Source organism: Rhipicephalus sanguineus, chromosome 1 (genome assembly GCF_013339695.2).
Source record: "Rhipicephalus sanguineus isolate Rsan-2018 chromosome 1, BIME_Rsan_1.4, whole genome shotgun sequence".
NCBI lineage: Eukaryota > Metazoa > Arthropoda > Arachnida > Ixodida > Ixodidae > Rhipicephalus > Rhipicephalus sanguineus.
Window position 1 is genome coordinate 161,397,640 of NC_051176.1, and position 12,984 is coordinate 161,410,623.

The following is a 12,984-nucleotide window of genomic DNA, read 5'->3' on the forward strand; positions in this document are numbered from 1 at the left end:
TGAAAATTACAAGCAACAGCTACTGCTGTTCAAGTTAATAATGCACCTGTGAAAGATGCAGCCCGGTAAACTGTAAACTACAAAAACACCGCAATTCGCAGCCTCGAAACTGGCGCTATAGGCCCATACTTTCTAGCACTAAGTAATGCCAGAGCACTAAGCAATGCCAGAATCCAGATTAAAATTCTCCAAATGCCACATGTCACGAAAGCGAATAATTGAAAGAAATGATTAAGATAGCGTTAGTAACCGTATCGGCGATCATTGTGTAAGTTCTGACATCCATCGTGGCTATGTAAACGACGTTTTATTTAAGAAACGATCATTTTTCTCGAGTAGCCTCTTCCTAATCGAAAAGAGACTTCGCAGAGGTTCGGTATAAAATCGAACTGAGGCACCCGCACGTGGTGTTGGCCCGGGGCTAATACGCCACATAAACACCTGCCTTATTGGTATTCGCCTCTTCCCGGTTTGCCAATTTCTCGCCTTCGCAGCGCTTCCCTATCCTAGGAAATAACTCAGCCACGTGGCCATCCGAGCTCCGAACGAGAACGAACAGAGAGCATCGAAGCGTACACGATGAGACACGATGAACCATTGGCCACGACGGCGGTTAAGAAGGAGGCAGCGTGCCAAACTATTTGCGTGCCGAGTGTCTGCGGTCGATAGACGGGGAAACGATAAAGGAGGTGTGAACATGTGGCAGCTGCCAGCGCCAATCTATAGGCAGCGCATAGGCAGTGTACACATTTAACCGCGTGTTTACCGAGTGCTTGACACGCACTACACGGTATGCCTCCCAGTGAGTGCGGCGGGTATGTCGGAGCCGCAGCTGAGGCTACCCAGTCAAATATATAGGCACCTTGCTTTCATTTATCACGCCAGCGTCGCTGACTCCTTCCACAAGGGAAGCGATGAAAATGAGATGTCAATCTTCGTGTCAACGACCTGTGCTCCATCGTTCGTGTAATCGTTACACACCGATCTTTGACAATTGACGCTGTTGTCCGCGGAAAGCTCCAGCTATTCCCGGAGGGTTAAAGACACATATAGCGACTCTGGTCGTGCGCGGTTCTCCGCGAAAGCGCGCGTTTCCGTCGTCAAGGTGCCTGCGTGCTTCATGCCAACTTTTCGTTTTGTGCTGTCGCGATCCATCATTCGTCACCGAAACGCGTTTTTCAACGCGACGCAATCGTCAGCAGAGCGGAACAGCACGCCGTTAATTATTCAAGCGAAGCTTTTACAACTCACGTATCTCAGTGGTGGTGTCGTATACGCGAAAACCTCGGCCCCGGCGAGCGCACAGAAATGCGGCCTTCGAAGGTGCGCCGGTCATATGCATATCTATATGCGCCGTTTTCCAATAAACGATGCTCTCTCGATCATGGGCTCGCCGACGATCAGCCGTTTCTGATACGGAAATCTGACATTTTATCGAGGTGACCTGTAATTTCACGTTGCCACATTTCGTTGTTGCCTGTAGCAACATGCGCTGAAGCACGTGTATGAAGGTCCCATTCCCCGCATGGAGGAAGGAAACAGGATGGAGCTTTGCGCAACGAGAAAGAAAGAAAGAAAGAAAGAAAGAAAGAAAGAAAGAAAGAAAGAAAGAAAGAAAGAAAGAAAGAAAGAAAGAAAGAAAGAAAGAAAGAAAGAAAGAAAGAAAGAAAGAAAGAAAGAAAGAAAGAAAGAAAGAAAGTGCGTCACGCGCGCACACGCACGGGGAGGCGCGACTTTTATTTTGCCGGAGTCGCATTTTCGTTCGCGAAGCACGCGCCATGCGGTTCTAGCTCTAAGCGTGTGTCTTAATTGGCAGCTCACGTCACTGATACTCAAGTTATGTGGGCCGACAGACCGAACAAGCTCCACCTGAACCATATGACCTACTATTTTTCCTCATTGCGCGGACTGCTCATAAAAATGGATCAGCCGAGATACAGCGTCTCCAGGAGGTAGTTTATCAGACTTCAGAACAAGAAGCAGTATCGAGAAGGTAGTTGAATGTATTCCTTTCTAACCGTGTGCAACTTTTCCTGGTTGTATGACTTGAACACAATCTTCTAAAAAATCGCTTCTCGTATGTAGCCTGAATTTGCTCATTGAGCTGGATTGCGCGTAAAGGGGGACGTTAGTTCCACTGGAAGCCAAATGGCATGATCGACTAATTAAATAATTCGATAACTAACTTTATAACTAAGACGGGAACAAATAGCGCTGGACACGGGACGGTGAAAGACCATCAGCGCCCTTGTCTGTCGTTCTTTCACCCTCCCGTGTCCAGCGCTGTTTGCTCCAGTCTTAATCATGTACCACTAACGCTTTCACACATCACAATACACAAAAAGAAAAAGCCAGTGAACATACAAGACACATCCATTTGTAACGAATTTCGAAACTAGTACAAGTTTTAAGCAAAGCGCTGTGAAAGTTGCACTAAATATGCACTGTTGTTCCATTTGCTTCCTGCTCAAAACCTTTCTCTTTTTTTTGTATGTGTTGAAGCTCGAAAGTGAATGGACCACCAAAATATTTTGTCGTGAAATTTGGGAATGCGTACCTTGCAATCATGCAGTGTAATCTTTAGAATTCGTTCTAAGTAGCAAGATGCGACCTTTGGCTTTTGATGTCGCCATGGCTATAATGCGTGAATTCCAATGTGTGTCGTCAAGTAACTAGTTTCAATGTCACTTATCAAAACATTGTTATTTGCGAAGCGTGAGCGCGTGAGAGGCGCGGGCGCCTGCTCGATTTCGCAAACATCTTCGCCTTTCGCGCCGTAAACTTGAAACGCAGGAAAAGTAATGAGGAACGATGTAGAGGAGTCGGAAAATTTTATGCAAAGAACTGCACAAGCGTGTTTTAATGAGTGAGCCGAATTGAAGACGTATTGCGTACGACTAGTAACAATAAAGAGCTTTAGCCGGGCGTCCCTGTAGTAGCTCTGCGGACGCAGACTGCAAGCGATTTTCAATGGCAGCCTGCGTCTGCAGAGCTGCTGCGGACGCATAACTAAAAATGTCAATCTGGTTACGTACGTACGTACGTACGTACGTACGTACGTACGTATGTATGTATGTATGTATGTATGTATGTATGTATGTATGTATGTATGTATGCATGCATGCATGCATGTATGTATGTATGTATGTATGTATGTATGTATGTATGTATGTATGTATGTATGTATGTATGTATGTATGTATGTATGTGTCGGGAGTGAAGCCAGAAATTTTTTTCGCGTGGGAGATGGGGGTTCACCGACCCTTTATGTATGCTCGTGCGTGTGTTTGCGTGCGAGTATATATAGCGATGCGAAATTTAAAAATTAAGGGTGGAGGGCTTCCACCCCTCTCCCTGGCTACGCGAATGGTGTGCGTGTGTGTGCTCATGGGCAGGTGTGTGTGTTGAGGGGGAGGGTGTTTTCTTTATCCTTTGCCACGCACAGCTATACTCGAGAGCAGTATGCCCACAAGAGTCGGTACCTACCGTTTCTATTCATGGTGGGAAAATTGCAGGCGTTCAAAGGCGTGACGGCAATGCTCAATTCGGCAACGTTTGACCAACATTGGGAATCTTGTTTACTACTTTAGTAGGTGAGTGGATCTAGTACACATCATGTATATATATGTGAAAGAAATACCGAGTGATATAATTAACCGCTCGTTGAATGACCGTATTGTTTATTGAAATATTCATTACTTTGTGCGTATGTGTTGCACATAAAACTCTTCGAGGTAAGCCCCAAAGTTATTCACGAATATACATTTATTATTTTATAGAAACGTAAGTACGTGAAGTTAGACATTCCACGACGCGCGGCATTACCCTGGACACACCCGTAGACGCGGCACTGGGTTTTTACAACCCTAGCACCGACAACACTAGCACCACGGCGAGCCAGACAACTTATTGACGCCAATAAAGGACACACATATATATATATACAGACACGGTGCCTCTAAAGATAGAAAGCCGGTAGCTGCGTTAAGCTCTTGCATGCATGGCAAAATCGATAAGAAAAGGGTAACTTTATCGCCTTATGCTCTTCATAACTAAGGTGGCATTGATAATCAAGTTGTGGCGCACTCCGAAGAGATAATGCACGTGTAATGTGTAAGCACGACCCACCATTGTGTACGATAAGCGACCATTGGTCATCTGTCTCTCTCTCTCACACACACACACGCGCCCGCACGCACGCACACACTACTGCACTGGAGTGCTCACACTGCTGAATTTTCGCACGCTGACATGGTATCACCATTTACTGCGATAGGAGGCAATCTGCCTAAGGGACATGAAGAGCTTTAATCTCTATGCTCAAGACAGAGTAAAGGCACTGCTTAAAGCTGTCTGCGCCGAGCGCTGCTATGGGAACCCTGCTCGTCCGTGCTCTATAACGTATACGTAACAACCGTCCTTTTGTTGTCAGTCTGTTTCGCCGAATAGACGAAAGAAAAAAAAAGTTCTTCTGACGACATTTACTAGTTCACCTTATTGCCCAAAAGCCAGGAGTGCGTTATTGTAAAGACGCAAGCCACTCCTAGCTTCAATTCTTTTCTTGCGAGCGTAGAAAATGCAGAAATCGACCAGCTGTCACGAGTAAGCGGGTGAAAGGAAAACTCACAAAGCTCTCAGCGGGCGCTCATCCTGGCCGTATTTCACGAATCAAAACTCCTTTATGCAACGCGAGAAACACAGCGGTTGTTCAGTCGAGACGTTTGAGTAATGACACAGCACCCCTATAAATAAACGGTAATTTAGAACTTGCCACGAAGATCACGCGAGGAACAGCTATAAATGTTAGCTATAACAAACAATTATAAATAGCTTTGGGTAAACGCTACCGCTAATTGCAACACACAGCTGTAAGAATAAATTTATGACGATTTAAATCTCCAGTGCAATACACGGTCTATATGTGAGCCGTCAAGGGCTCAGGGTTAATTTCGCCCGCAAGTTGTTTAACGTGAGCGTAAGCTCTTCCGCAATCTCGCACCTATCGAAATGCGGAAACTGCGGCCGGAGACCGAACCCGGACCCTCGCGCTTAGCAGTATAACTAGTGAGCCATTACGGTGGGTCAAATAGCGATATAAAGGTCACGTTTAAATTGCATTCGAAAGATCGTCATTGCCACTGTGCCTTAAAGCAACATGAAACATTAAGCCAAGCTCCACTGCCACCTTGTGCTCATCACGGTTATAATGTTAACGACCACTTTTATCGCACAAATTTGTTGCTTGATTTATCCTAAAGGGGCTGCCAACCAATGAAAACCGCTTGCTTGCCTCTGTCCTACATTTCTGAACGTTTTCGCATTTAAGTTTGCCGCTGAAGTATATTATATACGTAGTGCTCGCATAGCATATCTACTTTTCCCCGCTCCTCCCTAGAACACCTGCACACGTTCAGCTTTAAATAAATAAATAAATAAATAAATAAATAAATAAATAAATAAATAAATAAATAAATAAACCAGGAAATGTGGCGGCAATAAAGTGGTAGAGGCGCAGCAACAGTCATCGACTACGATTCTAATACATCGGGCCAATAATCACGCCTGCTCCCCCCTCCCCCCCCCCCCCGCCCTTTTTTTTCCAGATGAATGAGAGTGAAGGGCGTTTATATACAGAAGTATCTCTGGATGCTCTGGATACGAAAGTATCCAGGGCATTACCCACACTTGTCAGACAAAAGCCAGTGGTCCATCCGGAGTTGGTTGTAGTCTCTGCAACCCGCCTTTAACCTCCCCCCACCTTGACACCCCTGTTTTTTTTTGTTTTTTTTTTTAAATCTCAGCGATAGGGAATCCACCCTCCCCAGCTCGAAATAAAGTGGACTAAGGATCGCTCGCGAGTTCATAGAACAAATTTCAATCTGAAATTCTAGAAGGCGTCGCGTCATACGATCCAGTTGGGCTGCGATTTATCGCGAAACATCGCGTTGTCCTGACTGCAGATCACAATTCGGGAAATGTAAACGTGATCCCAGCGCTCACTCGGCTATGACTACTTCAAAGCGATAAGATGGAAATCATCATTAACGTATGACGTATTTTCTAGACACCTGAAGAAAGGATCAACATTTCTACCGGGGTTGCTTAAAGCAGGGAAACAGCTCCACACTGGATTAAATAACATGCGCAGCCGCGTCCGGATTGCACACGACCTCTAAAAGGGTCACATACACAACCTTTCAGGCGTCACCCGCGACCTTGACAGCCAAGGCGAGTCTAAGTAGAACCAGATTATCGACTTATTTAGACAGTTCTCCGGAAATCCCGTGGGAAGAGCTTTTGATGTTCTCTTTTCATGCTTTTTTAACGCACGTCCTCGAAGCTCTATCCCACTACTCACGCGTGAGTGGGTTCGTGCGTATCCGATTGGCGCAAACTTGACGATTTTGTGAGCCTAACTATATTGTATGCTAGAGAAGCTACTGCGCGGCTCACATGCTGGAATAGCGGCACCCAGCGAGAGACAGTTATTGGCAGGTCGATCAACTTCTCACTGCCTTTGCCACCGGCTATCTTCAACAAGTGCCCCACATTTCGATTACAGCCTGTGGAGAGGTTGCGTCATATTACCGGGAATTCAGCCTCGCCTGCGACACCTTAGTTCGATGTCACTTTAAGGGGGCTATTTATGCACCTCTGGCAAGCGGGAGAACTAAAGCCCTTAAACGTCAACTTCTTTATTTTACGCCGAAGGACCTCTTGCAAAAAAGGAGTTAAGCCGCGGACACACGGCATACCGCACGGTCTCCTTTATATGCGTTCAGTGAACGACGCAGCAAGGCGTTGCTCCTTTAAATTGAAGCCGACAGAACTTTTGAAAAAGTTGTGCACTCGGGTGAAATTGCGTTACTGCCAACTCTACAATCGGTTTCGCAAGCGCTATGATTAGTAAGCACCCATTGTGTAGTCAAGGTTTGTTATGTTTGAGTGCGATCTGCGCACGATTTTGTCCCTTCGCGCACATTAAAGGAGTTCGGATATATCTCCATTTCCGAAAGGGACCTTAGCCGAAAAAGGACATACTTTGTGTCGTGTGCGTCAACTTCTTTCCGGTAGATGCTTCCTGCAGTTTAAAGGCCTTTAATGTGTTTGTGTATCGGATTTACCAAATGGTTTTTTTTTTTTTGTTGGTTCACTCTAGCAAATATTCGCAGCGGCGAACTTTGAGGCGACAAGGAATCTTATCGAGATATATCACACATACATGCGCCAAACCGCGGCGCGATATAGTCTGCGATAGAGAGTATACTGCGCTCGGCTCGCCAAGCGAAGCTATTTTCTCGCATTGTATCGTCTACCACCTGTGATAGAGCGAGAGAGGCATAGAGTATACAGCGTGGAAAATAAAAAGAACGAAGCAAAGTCAGATGGATTCGGCGCTGCTTCTCGCATACCGCGCGTATATGACGACATAACAGTCATGCTCGCATACAACCATTGCGAATTCATCGCAATCGGAAAAAACGCCGCCGCCTGGCAAGTATAATCGGAAGACGTGTGTCTATAGCGACGGATCCAGACACGTGGTTGCTCCTTTGAATTCCCCGGATACTGACTGCGAATTTGGCGTTTATAGGGTGGTTTTTACATCACTATGCCTCGAGCGGACAGTCGACGAAAATATTATTGCTCCGACAATCAATCCCACTTATTACCTTATGTTTCCCCCCCACCCTAAATTTTGCGCTACTCGGCGTAGAGGGAACAGTGGCGCAATTACCACCAGCAATTCTTGCACCCAATGGAGTCCGCTTTTACTTGGCTGACGAAGAGACGGTTGTTTCGTATCGTTTGGGACTTTGCCCCAAGGACGGCGGGACAATCTGCCGCGGCACCTTGCCCCTACATAAAACGCAGGAGGGCACAGCCTAGACCAGCTCGGCATGTATTGTTACGCAAGACGAGCGACCGGGGCTGTCCCAGCCAGATTTCGCGAGCTTCCTTTTGACGCAAGGAGAGTTGTTATGCTCTTTTGCCGCTGACGTTGTAAGAGTGAAACTTTAAATTCGGCCGACGCGAGCGTTCTAAAAGTGTGACCTGCACAAGGAACCTTCTTTGCACGCAAAGAGCGAGTGTTTTGCGGCTAATTTTTTGTTTCTTTCTTTTTCTTTCACGTTTTGCGTTCATCACGATGTGGGGACGGAAACGAAAGGGCGGAATCGGTGGTCGCCTCGTCGATAAGAGTGCCGCTGAAATTCTTTACCTTGGACCGACACACAGAAAGCGCATAGCTTCTGTCATGCGAGACACCCATTGCCCGCCAAGTTCCAAGAAAGCTCCCCGTCATCGCACGCTTGCTTCACCAGTACACAACAGGAGATACAGTGTTTGAAGACAAGCACTAACGAACAGTTTACTTATACTGAAAAAGCGCAACGGCCACATCACGTTAATCGGCACTTACGCACACCCAGCGTCGTACATATTTCCGACAGATCTTATAACGCGCCTAAAATAAGTTGGTTCTGACCATTTGAACAGAACTTGCGAACGGCAACTCGTTCTAGTCTTTTGGCTTTCAGCTGTTGATCGATTCGAATCCCTTTTACCAGCCGGCAAGCAGACGCGGTCATAAGGCTCCCTGATCATCTAAAGTCTTCTTAACGAAAAAGAAAAAAAAAACTTTGTTCCCCAAGCACGTATATCTATCTGTCAATGCCAACTCTGCCCTTCACGCCATATACAACCAATCATGAAACCCATCGCCTTTCATAGTGCGTAAAAGTGTGAGGCAACAGAACGCTTACGACAAAAAAAAAAAAAAAAAATGTGGCGTTTTTCGCTCCAAAGGAAGAAAATTTCATTTCAACGCGAATCTGCCAGTGGCCAGAACCATAAATACAACGCTGAAGTACATAAAAGAGCAAGATGCGCAAATAATTCCCGAAAAGAAGGAAAATGAAGTCTGTAACGCAATCTGCGCGTTTTCGAAATTCTTGGCTCGATTTACGCGCACAATGATGGTGTGCCCCGCTAGAATGAGCGTCATGGAAGCCTCCGTGGGTCACTGGAAGTTACCGAAAGATCGAAGCGTTTGCTAACAAGCAGGAAAACGAAGCGCGCCAAGGGTTACGGAGCTCCCTGCGGTGTCCTCAAGGTCAACAGGCGATGACCAGCCGAGGAACGCCATAAAACAAGGGGCACAGCAGGTAGCATTGAGGGGTGTAGTCTGCGAGAGTCGCTGAATAATTCCGAGGTCGTCGGTTTAACTCCCCGACCCCGATGACGGGCAAGGCGTAGACGCAAGCAGGCGAAATGCGAGAGCTGCTGACACTGTAGGAATCGCACGTGGCTTCATCAATTGCTCGGCATCTCTATTTGCGCGGGCACGGGCTACAAATCAATGCTTCAAAGCCGAGGAAGAATAGGAGCGTCAACAACTTGTCTTGCAGAGCACGATGTAACCACATATGACACACTTACAATGAGGGAGAACTTCGTCGACACGTGCTGGGGTACTGGCCGGGCGCGCTATATGACACCAGGCAACGGCGGCATTAAGTGCTCAGAAACCTCTGCCAAGCATTCGCACGACCGTAAGCAATAGGTGAAGTACCCCGATGTCAGTTTCTCGTAACGACACCGGCATCTTCACCTTCGTAACTTTCTATGGTCGACACACCTACAGGGGCATGTTATATTGACAGCGAAGCTGTTTAAGCTGTCGGTAACTTGTGCTCCGTCGTGCTAAACTCCTCAGGTAGGTACGCGCCACAGTAATTAGGCAAGCCTCACTACCGTGTACAGCAGGTGCGAGCGTCAAACGAAAACGAACACTTGAAAGAGAGAGAGCGAAAGAAAGCGATAGAAAGAAAGAGGAATAACGGAATTTAAAGGGAATAACGACATAAAAAGTTAAAAGACCGAGAAACATAGAGAGAGAGAGAAAGAAATAGAGAGGGAACAAAGAGAAAGAGCGAGAAAGAGAAATAGAGTGAGAAAGCAATAGAAAGAAAGAGATACAAAAAAGAGATACAAAAACAGAGAGAAAGAGAAAGAAAGAGAAGAAAGAAAGGCCGCCCCGCTCCGCTCTTCCTTCAGGCTCGGCCCCACTCGTGTGAAGCTGCCACCATTTTTTTTTCTTTCTTGCTCTTTTTGTATTCTTTTCCTCTTAATGCCACATCCGAAACATCAGACCTGCAGTGGCAAGCCCGGTGTACGGGAGGACTGCAATCTGCAGGTTCCATTAAGCTCTTTGTCTCCCTGAGGAAGGTGGCGTTCAAACTTGTAAGGTTACGGCAAGCCTGTTTTTCTTTTTTTTCTTTTTTTCAGACTAGGAGAAATTATTTCAGCGCTAATATTCAACACACACCGAATAGCACCTGACACAAAGAATGAGGTGTACGTGTAAGAGGCTAAGATAGATGTGACATGTCCCATGACCCGCTCTTGCAGGGAACGTCTAAAACAATGATTATTAGCGAGCCTTCCCAGGAGATACAAGGGTGGGGTCTTTTGCTGAAATTTCAGCGTGTAAATAACTAGGGGACCACATCTATAGCTCGAGATATTCGCCTTAAATAAATTATGGGGTAGGCACCTGCACTTCCTATGCTTCCGCTCCCTTTCCGTTTCTGAGCTCGTATTTGCATTATACACGCCGTTATACACAAGTCTTCTGGTCCTTTAGCGCCACGGTAATCTGATATGGTTATCTGGGAAAAGAAACGGAAGTGGAAAAGAGACGCATGCTAGCAGCGCCACTGTTTGCCGCAGAAAATTTCTTACGCTCCATGAGACATTGTCAAACTACGCCATATAGGCGGTAATCGCACGACAAACTGGTCCCTATATATTACGTGAGCGACGCGAGGTCGCATCGGTCGTTAGTCGATAGAAACCTTAAAAAAAAAAAGAGAGAGATAAACGGTGCATAAGTGTAGAGGTAGATTAACAAACGTAAGTTTTCCTTGCGCCATAACGTGCTGACGTTGGCGTAGCAATGCGCTAACGACCTCAGCTTGCAGAACGTATACCGTAACAAACTACGGAAAACCCGAGGTTTCGATGGAAGGGTGGATTTCGCGCGCTATAACTACTATCGCTTTGCGCATAGGCGGAAAGCGTTGCTTGTGTATAAAGCATAATGTGGTCCGGTCAGGCTACGATCGCCGCAGGGAGTATGCATCAGTAGAGAAGCACTTTCCCTAATGAGCACGTGCAGCGCAAGACTCAAGCGTAAACAGAACTGTTGTGCACGCATGGAACCGCAGTTTCAGTAAACGCGCGACAACCAGAGCGCAACACGATCTTCGAAGGAAAGGGAACGAACCTATGCGTACAGCACTGGAATGAAGAAATCTGAACGCTGGTAATTCCATCTACAGGGAAATAAACAACCTATTTTAAAATGTTAAAGAGCCGGTGTCGCAGAAAATGTGGCGTCGCTGTCCGTGAACAAAAAAGAAGCGGGGGGGGGGGGTATACGAGCCAGAATCGGACTCAGTCATCTGTCTGAAAGTAAACTGTTCTAGATTTTCTACAAACTTTAGAATTTATTAATTTCTAATTCACCGCGGCATTTTCTATTTCAGTTCCTGCTCAGAGGCGTTAAAACGCCACGTGGATATAGCGAGTTCGCGTCGCTAGTAAGCGCCCAAGCGCCTCGTTCTCGGCGCTGTATACACAGCGGCAAGGTCTCCCGTATATACGATACAGCAAGGACTTCGTAAGCACTGCCGCGACGCTCTGCTGCGGAAGGAAGAGCACGTTCGACAGCACGAAACACGAACAATTGCAAACTCAGGCGCATGAACGAGAAACAAAGAGCGCGAGGACAGCGTGTCACAGCCACTATATAAGCCCTCGGGTCACGGCCGCGCGAGTTTACGAACCTTTGTCGCACGCATCAGCAAGCAAGAATCGGCGGTGCGACGAGAAGCTGTAGTGAAAGCGGCGCGAAAATGCAAAAAAAAAAAAAAAATTGCAAATGGCGGTTGGTTCTGTACCTATAGCGCGTCGATAACGGGTGCACACACCCTTCATTGCTTATGCACATCCCGGCGGACAAAAGTGTCGTCGAATCGAACGGCCGAGGGATTGATGGACACGTATCCATAGCCGCTCCCCCGACACTGGCGCTGCGCAGTTGACTTTGGTTTCCGTGCGGACTGTACGAAGCTTCGCATAGCTCCTTTGCGAATTAACATATCTGTGTGTGCAAAGACTACAGCATAAGCCATCCAACGACGACTGCCACAATGAATACGCATAGCATTAATTTCATTGACGCCATCATTCCACTGAGCAGCGACTCGACGACACTCGGTCAGCGTGTGCTTGCACGCGGGAAATTGTTAAGGACATTCTACTCCGCCCGAAGAAGTATGCATCTATTTATAGTATCGAGCCTTGGTACTAAAGGCGCAGCGTCGGAACATTTTTGTTTATACGGGTACATTCACGAGCAAAAGCTTAGAATCCATGGCACCAGCAAAAAAGAAAAAAGAAAGCACGTTTCTCCTATCACAGCTCCACAGCGTCAGAATGCTTTAGTGCATTGCACTGGCAAAACGTGTGCACTTAGGCTGCATTACTCGATTTCAAGCAACATGCTCAGGCTGCCGAGACAAAAAAATTATTTGTGTAACCAGTTGGTGTTTTAACTTTTGCTCGCGACTGTACATATGCGCTGCAGAGACATCGCGCCCGCTTTTTGTGTGTGTGTGTGTGTGTGTGTGTGTGTGTGTGTGTGTGTGTGTGTGCGCGTGCGCGTGCGTGCGTGCGTGTGTGTGTGTGTGTGTGTGTGTGTGTGTGTGTGTGTGTGTGTGTGTGTGTGTGTGTGTGTGTGTGTGTGTGTGTGTGTGTGTGGTGTGTGTGTGTGTGGCAAAGGTCGCAATGGAACGAAAGATAAGCGGCCTGTGCACGTCATATACAGGAGGCTTGCTATCTTCAAGCTCGGCAAAGTGCGAAGCGAAAGTGCGTGCAGCTCACTCGAAGATACGCATTGAAGTACTAGTCACCAAA

At 46.8% G+C, this 12,984-nt stretch overlaps 2 protein-coding genes across 6 annotated transcripts in view; one reads left to right on the top strand and one right to left on the bottom strand.

Annotated features, from left to right (window-relative positions):
* The window catches only part of LOC119401386 (protein transport protein Sec24A), a 651,765-nt gene that overhangs the window by 341,849 nt on the left and 296,932 nt on the right, over positions 1 to 12,984 (top strand). The gene's annotated exons all lie outside the window — the stretch shown is intronic.
* The window catches only part of LOC119401340 (elongation of very long chain fatty acids protein 6), a 118,615-nt gene that overhangs the window by 23,356 nt on the left and 82,275 nt on the right, over positions 1 to 12,984 (bottom strand). For 2 of the 5 annotated variants that reach the window (XM_049417401.1, XM_037668064.2), the window contains exon 2: positions 7,739 to 7,860. The exons of the other annotated variants lie outside the window; for them this stretch is intronic. The gene's annotated coding sequence lies outside the window, so the exon portion shown is untranslated. The remainder of the gene's footprint in view (positions 1 to 7,738; positions 7,861 to 12,984) is intronic. 5 annotated transcript variants of the gene reach the window in all.